This window comes from Macrobrachium rosenbergii, chromosome 13 (genome assembly GCF_040412425.1).
Source record: "Macrobrachium rosenbergii isolate ZJJX-2024 chromosome 13, ASM4041242v1, whole genome shotgun sequence".
NCBI lineage: Eukaryota > Metazoa > Arthropoda > Malacostraca > Decapoda > Palaemonidae > Macrobrachium > Macrobrachium rosenbergii.
In genome coordinates, this window is record NC_089753.1 from 43,659,621 (window position 1) to 43,675,568 (window position 15,948).

A 15,948-nucleotide genomic window follows, 5' to 3' on the forward strand; every position below is an offset into this window, starting at 1 on the left:
CTCTGGATGACCCAATATAAAGTATTACATTCATTAAAAAAGATAGAAGGTTCATCATCCTTATAAATTATAATAATTCCCTGCATCAAAGACACTTTTTTCCCCTGAATTAAATCTCAGAAATTTTCCATGCATCCTAGAAGCTGAAGGACCCATCCTGATGAGGATGGACATCTTTGCTAGACAGTACAGTAATCAGAACTCCTGTATATGACCTCCAAATTCACTTTATATAACTAGTTAAATAACTGATACATTAAATAACTGATAAAGAAAAGCATCATAAAAAACTTTTTAAAAATTTGCATAGTCTGGTTACAATTAAATCTTATCGCAATCAAAACTCATTTGTGTCATGATCGTTGTACGTTTACTAAATTTGACAGGAACAATGGGCACAATCTTTTCAGGTTTTAAATATTAAAACAATTTTTCTTATTTGTAATATCTGTACTGTGTGGATTTTAATCCTTATTCTAGTTTTCGTGTTCTACTTGGAATGTCAATAATACTTCCAGTTGTGGTTGTTTTTCTTTATGTGAGATTAAAAAAAGATTGCTATAATAAGTCTGCATCTAATACTATCAAAATCTTAAAATACTGCACAGCTGTAGCCACATCCATCTGCTTGCACCGAGATGGCTGGCCAAGAAGACTTCTGATGAAACACAGCTGGGCATGTACCATATACGTTACTTAGTAATTTGGTCAAGTTTTTCAGTTTGCTGGTACATCAACTTCAAAAAAGCTTAAATATTTAAATCAATTAACTTGAAAAAATATAAAACTAAGTATTTTTAAAGTAAATAAACTGAAAAACTACAATACTCAATATGCTTTACCAGCTGAAGCCACGGTACTTCATTGCATTTTTCTTTAAAGATTTGATATTCAAAACAGGGGTGCATCTCTCAGGTCAGAGAATTTTGAAAGCCAGGAAATACTGTCTAAAAATTTCAAAAGTGAAAAATATATATTTTTTTTTGGCACATATGTTCCTCAGTATCAAGAGAGTTCCCAGCCTCGCTAACCTTACGAGTGCCACCTTGGACAAAAGAGAAACTGGAAAACTGTGAAATGTACTATATGCAGTATACAGGATTTCCTTAGATGTCCATCTCATAGAAAAGGCCTTAAATGCCTACTTAACCTTAACAAACATATTTAACAAGGGTCAATTTTCCCAAAAGTGTATTAAAAAATATAACTCAGAAGTCTTAGCCTGAAAATATTTGATTACTGTATGATACAAGGTATCTTCTATAAACATTTGTATGCTTCCTTTACCCATATACTGGGCGATTCCAATGTAGGATTTTATGCTTCAGAAAGAAAGTTTTAACACAATACCTCCTACAATTACTCACTTCCAACAATAATATGAACTCTTCAAAGCTGATGTTGCTGTTATTCAATAAAATTCACTACTAATCAGAGATTTTTTACAGCCATGCATATTCTCAGTTTGAAAATTAGCTACTATCTACATCTGTAAAAAATTAACTTGTCATTGTTATAATGAATGAAAATATACCAAATTAAAAAGAAATTTGTATTTTTCCTAACATACGTTTTCATATATGGAATATTCCTTGCGCATCGTCTTTACAAAAACAAAATCTTAATGCTACCTGGAACCACCTAGGCTGACCCAAGCTGCCCCCATTTGTCCATTATATGAACCAGTCTGTGCACAGCCCTGAACCAGCCTCCCAATAGAAGTGGGAGATCGGGCTACATGGGGTGGTAAGAGGAGGGTAACTTTATCCATCCACATGAAAGTGTATGTTTGTATGTTAGGAAAAATATGAACTTTTTAATTTGGCATTTGTTCTGACACGTATACTACCCTACACTTTCAAATACGGAGCCTCACTTACAGGTGGGAGGCCGATCTCTCCCATAAACGTGAAGTGCCTTGTTCCTCATGCCTCCCAGACATGTAAGGAGTCAGTTTGTGAATAGTACTCACTTTTGATATGAAAACCAGATGGTGAAATTTCTCCCTCCCGACAGAGCTGACTTAGAGCTCTATGTCTTTAAACGACTTGCTGTGCCGCCACCATCAGACCCAAGGTGAAAGTATCTATGGACTTGTGTGCTATGTCCTTCAGGTAGAAAGAGGTAAAGATCGTCTGGTGCTTCCAAACCCCCGGCAGGAAGGACCTGTCCTACTGAACAATTTTTCTTGAACACTACTGATGGACTTATTCCTCTACCATTGTGTGCCTTGACCCTGGTTGGGGCAAGGTCCTTGTTTCCTTCTGAATGATATGCTCTCCCTATTACCTCTCTCAACCAGGAGATGGTGTTCTTTGATATCTCCTCCTTTTCTTGTCCTGTACTTACAAACAACGTAAGGTAGGCTGGCCTGTGGGGGGCTGTCCATTTTAGGTAGGTGCCCAAGTCCTGACTGGACACAGCACTATTTTGTCTTGTTCATTCCCTATGAAGACTTAAGCGATGGAACAGAAAAACTGTCGAACCTTAAGTCACATGTGGAGGGGTTCCGAGTCTTCGCTACAAACTCTGGCAGGAAGGTAGCCGACCCTGGCATTCGCGGGGGTTAGGGACTACAATCACCAGCAAAATGCGAAAATCCACATTAAGTTGTTACCTTCCTATAAAAACGTTTATGACTTTATTTTCATACTTCGAACAGCAAATATACATTAAACTAAAATGCTTATAACTGCCTATTTTCATAGTTCAAACACCAAATGTACCTTACTCTATCATCCTACACCAAATATACCTTAAACTACCAACCTAAAACACTTTAATATCATTTCAAAGTCATCTTACAGTATTACCCTTAAAAATATAGGGCTTACAGCTGCATGTGAAAACTTATCAAGTTCCTCCTATATTCAGGCAAAGCCATTTTCTCTCATACAGTATTCAAGCCATCCCATTTTCTTTTTACAGCAGATAGGAGAAACATCAGGAATTCATGAGTAAGTACTGTACCTGAATATTTAAATATGCACCAAAAAATAAAAAAATTACAATGCAATCAACGGTGTTGAAATATTCTCTCGTGTACAGTTGTGTGTTAATCATACTTAGAATCAACTAAACTTGTAATAAAAACAGTAAAGTAAATCAAGCAAAGCAAAAAAATTAATTGTAATATGTACATATATACACGCACTCATTCTTATGCATCATGAACTTCTTGAAGTTTTAGTTTTGTATTTTTATGTTTATGATACAATAATTCATATTTCATTAAAGGATATGAAGTATGTTTACGTCAGTAAAACGAATCATGAAAAAGCCGTTTTGTACCTGCTTTACTTCTAGGTACAAAATTAAAAATAATAATTCCATTAACAATCGTTTCTTTTAGCAACTGAAAAATTGTTTTCCTAATGCTTTCAGTAGCAGGCTCAAACAGCTGATTCTGAGAACGTAAACATTACAAATGTCAAGAAATCACTTTTTTTATACATTATATAAAACAGTATAAATGGGTCCTGTGAAATATTTTATTTAAATTTTGCTGTGTGAGAGAGAGAGAGAGAGAGAGAGAGAGAGAGAGAGAGAGAGAGAGAGAGAGAGAGAGAGAGAGAGAGAGAGAGAGAGAGAGAGAACTGAGGTATGTTTATATCAGTACAATGAACAGGAAACAGCCGTTTTGAGATTTTGAGGGATTTTACTTTAACATAAAGTATGTAAGTTTACCTTTGTATACCCATTTTACTTTTATGTACAGTCATCCTCAAATCTGAGGCAACATGATTCTTTTTGTAACACAATGTTGTCAAATAGTGTTAACCTTTTTTTCACTTCCATTGTCATACAAGAAGACAAGTTCGTGAATTCACAGCTAGCAATATTTTCCCTATGGTTATACAATTATGATGCCTTTTATGCACTGGTATACTAATTTGTAGCCTATGTGATTTTAAGTGATTTCTTTTTTACATTGTTTAGCTTGAAGCACAGTGTGATAAGGTTGGCAGTGCCATCAATGACAGTGTGCTTAAGATGCTCCTCTGAAGCTTTAGGCTGTGTTCAAGCTGCCTGTATGTTGCAAAATGATTTATAGGCCTAAAAAAATAATCTAAGCCTGCTGAGAAATCTCTGTTACTAAAGAATTTATTTTTAGATTACCTGTTCTTTGAAGATGGCTCTTAACTATTATTATTAGTTCAGTATTAATATCAAGGCCTATGGAACACTTGCTTTTTCACTGGCTTGAAATATTTTCTTAAAAGTCCTTCAAGGTCTCATTGTCCCTACTCATTATAGACCTATGTTCTTGGTAGGTAATATTGCACCAACACTCTAATGGTTGTCACACAAGCACCGCTCACCTGTTGATATTGGTGGATGCATTCTAGTTACGTAATACTTTCGTATTTACTTATTTACATTTTTTCAGGGCTGAGGTGCAAAACCCATAAAACAGGACTTTTTCAAATTTTATGGTTGGATTGGAAATATTATGAAAATTTTTTCATTTTTTTTATTCTAACATTTTAACAGAGGTTTGATGATGACTTTTTTTTGTTAAACACATCGGCGATGAGCGAACAAAAGTTTAGTAAATATTTCTTAAGTGTTTTTCCAAAATTTGGCTACACATGATATTTTCTTAGATTTGAAATATATGACAGATTTCACTGTTATGAAACATTTTGTGGCCTTATTGTATGAAATAATCATATTTTTACATTGAAATAATAAATAAATATAGAGCATGTTAGGTTGCCAGTTTGTGAATTTTGAACAAAATCCTATGCAATCATGTTGTATCCCACAAGAGCATAGCTGTATAAAATCAAAATAATTCCATTAATACATTTCTTTCTTTTAGCAACTAAAAAATTATTTTCCTAATTCTTTCGGTAGTAAGCTCAATCAGCTGATTCTGAGAATGTACACATAACAAGTGGCAGGAAGATTTTTTTTTTTGCAGATTACGATGATAATAGTTCAAAATAATAATACAGTATAAATAGATTCTGTAAGCGAAATAACATTTTATTGATATTTTGCTGTTTACATTAACATTAATACTGTATTATGAAAATTTGTAAATTTTATCATAAAAAATGTAGTCACTAAAATAACACGAAAATAATTAGTAAATATTTTAGATATACTCTACAACAGTGGTTCTTAAACTTTTTTGCCTTGCGGCCCCCTCTGCATTATGTATAAACCCCACGGCCCCCCACCCCTGAAATTTTTGCCAACTATAATCTATAAACAATATGTTGTCTATTTGTATGCTATTATATTTATCATAACAATAAAAGACAATTCATAAACAAGATTTGAAATTAAAATTGACTTATATTTTGAATTTTTGGCATGTTTTCAGATAGTGATTAGAAAATATACGGAAGAAGTGATAATGTTTTTGGCAATTTTGTAAGTAACATCACAAATTAAAAAAATAATTCGCACCATCTGGCAACTCTGCTTATGCCCCCCTTGGAAACTTCTGACACCCCCTAGGGGGGGCACACCCCCCAGTTTAAGAATTACTGCTCTACAATCATCATAAAACACTTTAATATAATTTCAAAGTCATCTTACAACTTTGCCCTTAAAAATATATATGGCTTAGAGCTAAGTGTGAAAACTTATCAAATTCTCCCTATATTCAAGAACAGCCATTTTCTCTCATAACTGTATTCAAGCCATCCTGTTTTCTTTTTAAAGTAGATAGAGGAAATATTTGGAATTCACAAGTACTGTAGAGCTAAGTAATGTACCTAATTCTTTAAGTATGCATTGGAAACATACATTTTATTAATATTCTGCTATAATTACATTAATATTATTTGAAAATTAGCAAATATTTTTATGATAAAAAAAATTTGCTAACATGAAAATACAGTAATTAGCAAATACTGCTCTAAGAAAAGATCTGTGGATTGGTGAATTTTCCATTATTTGTTTTTTTATTTACATTCCACAGAAAAATCTGCGACTAACTGAAGCCACAAATGCTGAACCGTGATAGAGCGGGGGTCCTCTGTAAACCTCATTAATGTCCATCCGTGTGTGTGACGTCGTATGAAAGGGTGTGAATTCCGCCCACCCTCTTCGCCAATGTGAACAGGAACACAGATTTTAACGTCACATCCCGGTCTGATGCCGTTCTCATCGTTTCATAGGTTTATGCCTCTTGATTTGAATACCCGGGAGAGGGCAGACCTATAGCCTTTGATTGCTGACTTGGTAAGCTGTTGCTTGTGTCTCAGGAACAGAAGGAATTCCACCACATACTTCACAGCTGCTTTGAGGGGATGTACACCCCTCTCACTGCACTTAAATGCACTCCCTACAGATGGACTTTTGGGTCCCTCCACCACTGCAAGTCTTCTATGTTTCTCTCTGTCACACTATCAGACCCTTGCTGATCTGTGTTTGTTCCTTTTCCTTTTCCTTCAAGTTCCACTGTAAGGAAAGGATGTGGGTCCTGCCCCTTGGTACTAACTTTCCCAAGCATTTGAGGGTTGGACAGGAACATGTCGCATATTTTCAGGAACTTGGATACTCTCTCTTATGCAGGGCAGGCTCTCACCCTCACTGTGTCTATTATCATACCTAGGTATCTGATCCTTCATGCTGGAATCAGGTCCAACTTTGTGGGGTTGATCTGTATCGCAAGGCACCTGCACAACTTCAACACTATATCCCTGTCTCTTCTGGCTTGTTCTGCAGATGGTGCTAAAATGAGCCAGCCGTCCAAGTATCCGCATAGTCAGATGCACCTCTGTTTAACCACTCTGACACCAGTTGAAACACTGGTAAATACTTGGGGGGCTGTCATGAAGTCAGAGCAGAAAGCCCTGAATTGCTTACCTTTTTGGAGACAAACCGTAGGAACTTCCTGGAGGAGGGATGTACTGGGATGTGGAGGTAAGCGTCTTGCAGATCCGTGATCATGAAATCTCCTCCCCTTATTGCCGCCTAAGTTGATTGGGTCGTCTCCATTTTGAATGGGGCGAGTCGCAAGAAGCTGCTCAATGTTGACAGGTCCATGATGGGTCTCCAACTCCCTGATGCTTTTTCCACCAGGAAGAGGCAGCCGTAGAATCCTGATGTGTTGTCTTCCACCACTTCTACTGCCCCCTTTTGTAGCTTGTCTTGTGTCTCCCATTGTAGGACTCTCTCCTTGGGGGAGTCATTCCAGTAGGAAGGGAACTCGAGTGGTGCTGCTGTTAAAAGTGGGTTCTGCTCAAAGGGAAGGACATATCCCTTTCTGAGTGTTTGGACCGTCCATTCTCCTGCTCCAAATTTCTGCCACTCTGATCACATGTTCCTTAGGCAGGCCCCCACCTTGGTCTGATTTTGGGGGTGGGGGAAATGTCCCACACTCATTTAGTGCCCCATCTCTCTCCCATCTTGTTATGCTTCTGGGACAGAGGGGAGGGAGGTAAGGAAGGACTGCCTTCCTTCCTCTCGTGATCTTCCCTGGATGACTGGAGGGCCTTACTGTCGAAAACGGGGCTGAAATGGTTGTCTCGGTGGCTCTGTGGGTCTACTTTGGCCCACCATACTGAAAGAGTGCCCTCTTGAAGCTGCCTTGAGTGAGGTTGACGACAGTCCGTCTCTGGCATCTTCCCTCTTGTCAATTATAGCCTGGTTTAACTATTCTGGATGGAAGTACATTGACTCATCCATAAGGGGGCTATTCCTTAGGTTAAGCCAACCATCTGCTGAGATGTGTCTGTGCACCAATGACAGGAGGGATTCTCTCCTTTTCAGTAGGGTATTCGACACAGATTGGCCACTTATTTTGCCGCATAAGACAAGGCTTTTCCCGCAGGCATCATATACTCATTAATAACGTGCCACTTTTCAGGTGGTACAGACTCTCTTATCTTCATCATCATTGCCCCTCGGCATCTGCCAAGCCAGGAGATGGCCCTCAACGCCCTTCCTGACACTAGTTCTAGATTCGCCATTTCACCACTAGTGAATCTGGAGCTGACTTGCCAAAGACTGTCCAAAGGGGGGGGGGGTTACCTGACAACCTGCAAACTACTGCATTCACATTCCTGGGAAGGGAGGTGGGCTTTTCCGGGACAGTATTTAGCTTGCCAAGGAAATGGAGGGGGTAGTAAATTTTGGGACCTGGAGGAGGCTAGGGAACCTTCCTCCCCCATAATTAGGTTGTCGAACTCCTTTACTATGGTCTCAATCAATAGAGACCAAGGCAGTCAGATGGTTAGTTGGTCTGTGGGGGTACTCCCCGCTATTTGTTCCATGAAGAAGTTGGGACCTTCGTTGGGCGTTTCATTCTTTGGCTCTGGAAGGAATAGTTTTCTCCATGTCTTGAGGATGAAGTTGGCAAAACTACACTCTTCCTCTGGTAGATCCTGAAAGGAAAGGTCCACCTCCTCTTTTAAGTCCATCAGATCTAGCCGACTCGATGGACCAGGTTTCTCTCGGACTCCCTTCTGCTCCGTTGGGTAGCAGTCTGGTCTCCATCACCGTGGAGAAGCTGAGTCAGGAGTGTCACGATGTCTGCTATCCCATCTGGTTGTATGCTGTTGTAATGATGAAAATCTTTCATTCAAATGAATGACAATACCCTTCATAATTGGTGGACTGGAAAAACGAACTAGTTTTCATCTTACCAAGACATTAAGTAAACCACTCGAAGTTGACGTTGTCTCTGATTAAGTGTGCGTATGTAAGTGCGTAAATGTAACCAAGTGCGTAGTTGGGTAAACTCAAATCGCACTGTTCGAGACGTGCACAAAGACATGAGAGGGGAAAGGAATATAGCTCCCCGTTTTCATATGAAATATGACAAATTTAAATTAATTTGTACTTTTCATAGCTAACAAACCTGCAGTCTTGACATTAGGATAAATCTTCTTGCGCCAGCTGGAAACTGGTAAAAGTAAAAATGACATTTTTATTCTAAAATAATGTTTAACACATACTTACCTGTTAGTTACATATACGCTTTAGTCTTGACGTCACGGCAAAATTTCAAAACGCGCGGCAGCGCCAGTCTGAATATCAGGTGATCGCCCTTACCTGCCCTCTGTCGGGGTACTAGGAACTATTCCAACATGCTTCAGAATAATTTGCCTACCTGTCCCCGTGGGGAGGAGGGTGGGCTTTCGTATATGTAACTAACAGGTAAGTATGTGTTAAACATTATTTTAGAATAAAAATGTCATTTTAACACATACAACTTACCTGTTAGTTACATATAGCTGATTGACACCTTTAGGAGGTGGGGCAATGACAGCTAAAAAGAGTTGTTGGAAACATTAAGGTTATTAATGTAGAAAATTTCTTAGTTCCTCACCTGCTAAGGTAGCTGATTCCACAGTTACTGCCTCAGTAACCTGCTATCCTTAGAGCAACCGCTGGGTATAATGACCTGGTGCAGATTGCTTAAGCTGGGTATCAGTCACCTAGGACATGGCCGTGACAATACCACAGGTATGCCCCTGCTCAGGCGCAGCACAAACATCATGAATTACAAAAGGGGTCACCCAACACCAAAGAAAAAGCATAACCATAAAAACCAAAACCAACTGTGGGGTAAAACTATCCAACACTTACCCTCACAGACAACCGTAAAAAACCTTCACACTCCAAAAAACAAGTAAGTAAAGGTAGGTTAATCCTCCTTTACCCCTTTACCCATTACCGTGCCAGATACAACAAAGGGCCCTAACGTGCTGCACTCATCAAACACTGTCTGTACTTTGCGAGAGATAATGCAAAGCAAATACAGACTTACATCTCCAGTAGGTTGCTTGCACAATATCTTGAAGGAGAGGTTCCTTTTATAAGCGAGAGAAGTAGAGATAGCCCTCACTTCGTGAGCCTTCACTTTACACATTTTCAAATCATTCTCTGAAATATTGGAGTGAGCTTCAGAAATCAGATCTCTAATAAAAAGGACATGGCATTCTTGGACATCGGTCTAAGAGGGTTCCTGACCGAACACCATAAGGAATCTGAAGGACCCCTAATATCTTTAGTCCTTCGCAAATAATATTTCAAGGCTCTGACTGGGCAGAGGAACCTCTCCTGCTCCTTACCTACCAATTCCGACAGACTCGGAATCTCAAAAGAGCGAGGCCACGGATGCGAAGGGGTCTCGTTCTTGGCCATAAAAAACAGTTTGAAAGAACAAATTGCTTTTGAAGCAGAGAATCCTACTCTCTTATCCAAGGCGTGGATCTCACTGATTCTCTTAGCTGTAGCTAACAAAACTAAAAAGAGGGTTTTCCTCGTAAGATCTCTTAAAGAAGCAGAATCCATAGGTTCAAATTTCTCAGACATAAGCCACTTCAGGACTACATCAAGATTCCACGAAACAACTTTAGCATCTGACCTCTTAGAGGTACCGAAGGATTTAATAAGGTCCGTTATATCTTGGTTATTAGAGATATCCAAACCTCTGTGACGAAAAACAGTAGCCAGCATGCTACGATAACCTTTAATTGTGGATACAGAAAGGTTCTTATTCCTGAGGAACAAAAGAAAATCCGCAATCTGCGTCACCGAGGTTCTGGAAGAGGAAATGTCATGATCTTTGCACCATGAACGAAACATATTCCACTTGGACTCATAGACCTTGATCGAAGATGGTCTTCTGGCTCTAGCGATGGATTGAGCCGCTTTCTTGAAAATCCTTTGCTTCTGAGTAGGCGTTCGATAGTCTGAACGCAGTTAGCCGCAGACTTGACAGGTTTTCGTGAAATCTCCTGAAGTGGGGCTGTCTGAGTAAATCTACTCTGTTTGGAAGGCTCCTCGGGAAGTCGATCAAGAGATCCATGAGAACTGGGAACCAATCCCTGGAAGGCCAGAAGGGGGCTATCAAAGTCATCCTGGTGTTGGAGTGGTGCTGAAATTTCCTCAACACCGCACCTAACATCTTGAACGCGGGAAGGCGTAAAGGTCCAGACCCGACCAATTCAGTAGCATTGCGTCCGTCTGGAAGGCTGCTTGGTCCGGGACAGGAGAGCAGAAGATTGGGAGCCTGTTCGATTTGTTCGTCATGAACAGGTCTACCAGAGGTTGACCCCAAAGTCTCCACAGCGACTTGCACACTTCTTCGTGCAAAATCCACTCTGTGGACAGAACCTGGTGCTTCCTGCTCAAGGAGTCCGCTCTCACGTTGAGGGCTCCCTGAATGAATCTTGTTAGGAGCAGAATCTTGTGCTTCTCTGCCCACAAAAGGAGGTCTCTTGCTACCTCGCTGAGGAGTAAGAATGAGTGCCCCTGTTTTTTTATGTAAGACAACGCTGTGGTGCTGTCTGAATGAACCAGAACTGTTTGTCCCTGTGCACGAATGGTAGGAAGTGTACGAGACTCAGGTGGATTGCTTTCAACTCCTCCTTGTTGATGTGCCATTCTTTTTCTGTCGCATTCCACAAACCTGAAATTTCTTTTACACCCAACGTCGCTCCCCATCCTACTTCTGACGAGTCTGCAAACAGTTAGTGGTTGGGTTCGACGGAAATAGAGAGAGACCTTTCTCTAATTTTTTTCTTGATCTAACCACCACCTTAGATCTTCCTTGATAAGGTCCGAGATTGGAAAGGAGAAGGAGTCTGGAAGCGTTTTCCTGTTCCATTGCTCCCTGAGGTAGAATTGAAGGGGCCTCATGTGAAGTCTCCCCAGGAGACAAACTTTTCTATTGACGCCAGAGTTCCCAGGAGGCTCATCCAAGCTTTTTGCGGAACAGGTATCCATATCCAGAAAGTTCTGGACTTTTGCGAGACAGTCCGAGATTCTTTGATCTGACGGAAAAGCCAGAAAGGAACTGTTTCCAGTCTCATTCCTAAATAGATCCTGGATTGTGAGGGAGATAGGTGAGACTTCTTCCAATTGATTAGAAGTCCTAGCTTCTGTGTCAAGTCGAGAGTTACTTGCAAATCCTCCAAGCACTGAGGCTGAGACTGGGAAGCGAAGGAGCCAATCGTCGAGATAGAGAGATCTTTATTCCTCTGAGATGAAGAGCTTTGGCAACAGTGGACATAACTCTTGTGAATACTTGAGGGCTGTGGACAGACCCGAAGCACAGAGTCCTGAACTGATAAGTCTTCTCCTGGAAAACGGCGAAGAAACTTCCTGGGCGCGGGATGGATCGGAATGTGAAAGTAAGCGTCCTGCAGATCTATTGAGACCATCCAATCCCGGACGAAGAAGAGAATTGAGGGCGGATTGCGTCGTCTCCATCGAGAAACTGGTTTTCTCCACGAAAAGGTTGAGAGAACTCACGTCCAGGACTGGTCTCCAGCCGCCTGAGGCCTTTGGAACAAGAAAAAGGCGGTTGTAAAAGCCTGGAGAGTTGACTTCTTCCACGATCTCTATCGCTCCTTTTAAAAGCATGGAGTCTACTTCCGCACTCAGAACCGAGCATTTTTCTAAGTTGCTGGAATATGCTGTCAAAGCTAAAGGTTCTGTTGCAAGAGGGGGCCTCTTGAGGAAGGGGATAGAATATCCTTCCTTTAGCACGGACGTGGTCCACTGGTCGCTCCGATCTCCTCCCAAATTTGCCAGAACTGCTGAAGTCTGGCTCCGACTAGTGCATGGAGGACATGCAGATCACTTTTACTTGAGGGTTTGATAGTCTTGGAGACAAATCTTGCTTTGCCCCGAAACTTGAGATACTGTACGGGTGAGGGGCCTGCCACGAAAGGGCCTATCTTGATTAACTAGAGGACGAGTTTGCGCTGGCAGAGAAGGTTGAGGAGCTTTTGGTTTCAGTGGATTGCGCCAAAAGGTCCTGTGTGGACTTCTGAGTAAGGGATTTGACACTTGGCCACAAGTTCTTGAGGGAAAAGGTACTTCTTATCCAGAGGTGCGAAAAGAAGAGCCGATCTTTGAGTCCTAGAAACTCCACGGCGACAAAAGAGCACCAAAGTTGTCGCTTCTTAAGAACTCCTAACGTGAAGATGGAGGCTAACTCAGGCGCACCGTCACGAATCCCTTTATCTAAGCAGGACATAACAGAAGAGAAATCATCGAAATGCGCCGGAAAGACCAAAAGACTTTACCTTCCTACCCAAAGCGCCAATAGTCCAGTCCATAAAACTGATGACTTCCAAAACTCTGAAAACGTTCTTCAAAAGGTGGTCCAACTCTGAAGGAGAGAAGAAAATCCGAGCGAGTTCATCGCAGAACGACGAGTAGAGTCAACGAGACTGGAGAAGTCTCCCTGAGAGGAGGCAGAAGCTCCCAGAGAGAAAACTTCCCCAGTGTCGTAGCAAGCCTTCGTCTTAGTAGAAAGCTTGGAAGGAGGGAAGCAGAAAGTGGTTTTCCCTGATCACGTTTGTCTTCCAACCAGGAGTTCATTTTCTTTAATGCCTTTTTGGCTGAAATAGAAAGCACTAACTTCATAAAGGAAGAGGTAGGAGGCTTGAGTCTCTTGCGTGCTGAGAGAGAGGAAGCGGAGCCGCAGGTGTAAAATCCTCAGGAAAATTATCAATAAAGAAGCGAAGAAGCTTCTTATAATCCGAGCGAGAGGAGTCTGGTTCGTCTACAGGAAACTCTTCCACAACTTCTTCCTCAGACGAAATAGGAGAAAAACCTTCCGCTTGCACATACACATCTTGTGAAGGAGGAGTAGGAGCCTGAATAAGAGCTTGAGGAGGAGCCTGAGCCTGAGTAGGCGCCACAAGAGGAGCCTGAGCCTGAGTAGGCGCCACAAGAGGAGCCTGAGCCTGAGTAGGCGCCACAAGAGGAGCCTTAACTGGCGCCACAAGAGGAGCCTGAACTGGCGCCACAAGAGGAGCCTGAACTGGCGCCACAAAAGGAGCCTGGGATGGCGCCTCACCTGGCGCTACCTGAGGCGCTTGAGCCTGAGAGAGCGCTAAATCTTGAGGGAGCGCCTGAGCCTGACTAGGCGTACGAGCCTGATCCTGAACCAAAGGAGGATCAAGAGACACAGATCGAGGAGGAGCTTTCGTACTGGGCGCTCCGAGAGCTCGAGACGAAGGAGGAGGCATCAAATACACTTCAGAAGGCTTAGCTGGAGAAGAACCAGGCCTTCCGAGCCCGCCAAGAATGCTTCCAATTTTCTTGTGCATCGCTCGAAGAAAGTCATGAGTAGACGAGGATCCAACTGGGGAACGATGATCAGTAGAGCCAGGATCGTGATGAGGAAGAGGCGCAGAAGCCACAATAGGCTTACATGAAACCAAAGGAGAAACACCGGGAACGCTGGGCAACACCGAATGGGAAGTCTTATACCTCTTGCGCACATGAGCCTTGCGCCTGGGAGAAGACTCTTCTGACGACGAAAATCTCTCCGGACTCTCCCAAAAACTACAGGAAGGCTGTGATAAGCGAAATGGCTTCTTCTTCTGAACCGCTGAAGGCGAAAGATTCCTGGACCTCTTCAATGGTCTAGACTCGTCGGAAATCTCCAGCCTCTGCGAGGTAATCACTGGAGCTTGAAGAAAGACACTTCCTTGAGTCGCCTTTCCAACGGCGCTCTGAAACAGCCTGGGAAACAACAGGACTGTTCGAGGGGCGGCTGCTCGTGAGCAGACCCCACTCGCCTCCCTTGGACTTTCAGCATGTCTTCTCCCAGGAGCAGGGAGCTTGACAGAGGCTTAGGTCTAGGAGAACGAGTAGGCCGAGCAACCACCTCCTCCACCACACTAACACTTTGCACTGCACTTAAATTATTCACAATATTTTGGAAAGAATCCATACGCTCATGAAGGATTTCACATTAACGCCAATATCCTCCATGGCGCCCACAATAAGGTTAAATCTGGCGTCCATCTGGACTTGATACTCAGACACGGTAACGGGTTCAGGGATATCAGAGTCAGGAATAGGAATATTAGTAGCCACGGGGATATTAATAGAAGTTTCCTGCATAGCTAAGGGAGATTCGGTTTCTGAGAGAGAGAAGAAGAACTTCTAGCTAAAGCTTTCCTGGCTCTATCTTTCTCAAGCTTCTTTACATACTTAGATAGAGCCTTCCAATCTTTTTCAGTCATACTGACACATTCATCACACTTCCTCTCATATGAACATTCCTGACCTCTACAAGCCACACAAATTGAATGAGGATCAAGACTAGCCTTGACCAACCTCGTCTTACAGCCTTTGCTGCAAACCCTAAAGGTATAAGACCCAGAATCTGACATAATTATCGGAAAACCTGACTAAATAGGTGACAAAAATAACTGGCAAAGCCGCAAACCAACAAAGAGTACTTCACCAAGTGAAAACAGCTCGATGTAGGCAGATACAATGAAATTTCGCTCGAGTACCGACAACAATGTCGCCGGCGTGACGGCAAAATTATTCTGAAGCATGTTGGAATAGTTCCTAGTACCCCGACAGAGGGCAGGTAAGGGCGATCACCTGATATTCGGACTGGCGCTGCCGCGCGTTTTGAAATTTTGCCGTGACGTCAAGACTAAAGCGTATATGTAACTAACAGGTAAGTTGTATGTGTTAAAACAAGAATTGTTTATGCAAGGAATTGGTGGCATCTGGCATCCATCATGCAGATGAGATGGGAAGCAGGTAGCGACCTTATTTCAACCCTGTGACGTCTTAGTTTTCCTCCAGCCCATGGTTAACTGAAAGAGGGGTGGCTAGAGGTTGGCAGTAAATGTTAAGACTGCAGGTTTGTTAGCTATGAGAAATACAAATTACTTACATCTGTCATTTGTTCATACGCAGAACAGACCTGGGTCTTAACATTAGGATAGACTCACTCTTGGTGGGAGGTAAGAGAATCCAGTCATACTTCCTGAATAAGATAATTCAAAGGAAGGAGAAGCCTCTGATCTGTTAGAAATATGAGTATCCAACAGTCAGACTACTGGGATAAGACCAATGAAGAAATTCACTGCATTAGAGGAAGTTAAAGAGCTATATCTGTTCAGATAACAAACTAAGGTAGCCACGTATACGTGTTCGTCATCATTCCTCTCTCTCCTTGCTAAAGAGAGGAAGGGTTTACTACTGCTA

General features: G+C 41.8%; 1 protein-coding gene across 9 annotated transcripts in view; it reads right to left on the reverse strand.

The window, feature by feature from the left end:
- LOC136845250 (serine/arginine repetitive matrix protein 1-like) overlaps positions 1-15,948 on the reverse strand; it is a 61,877-nt gene that overhangs the window by 3,697 nt on the left and 42,232 nt on the right. The window lies entirely within an intron of this gene.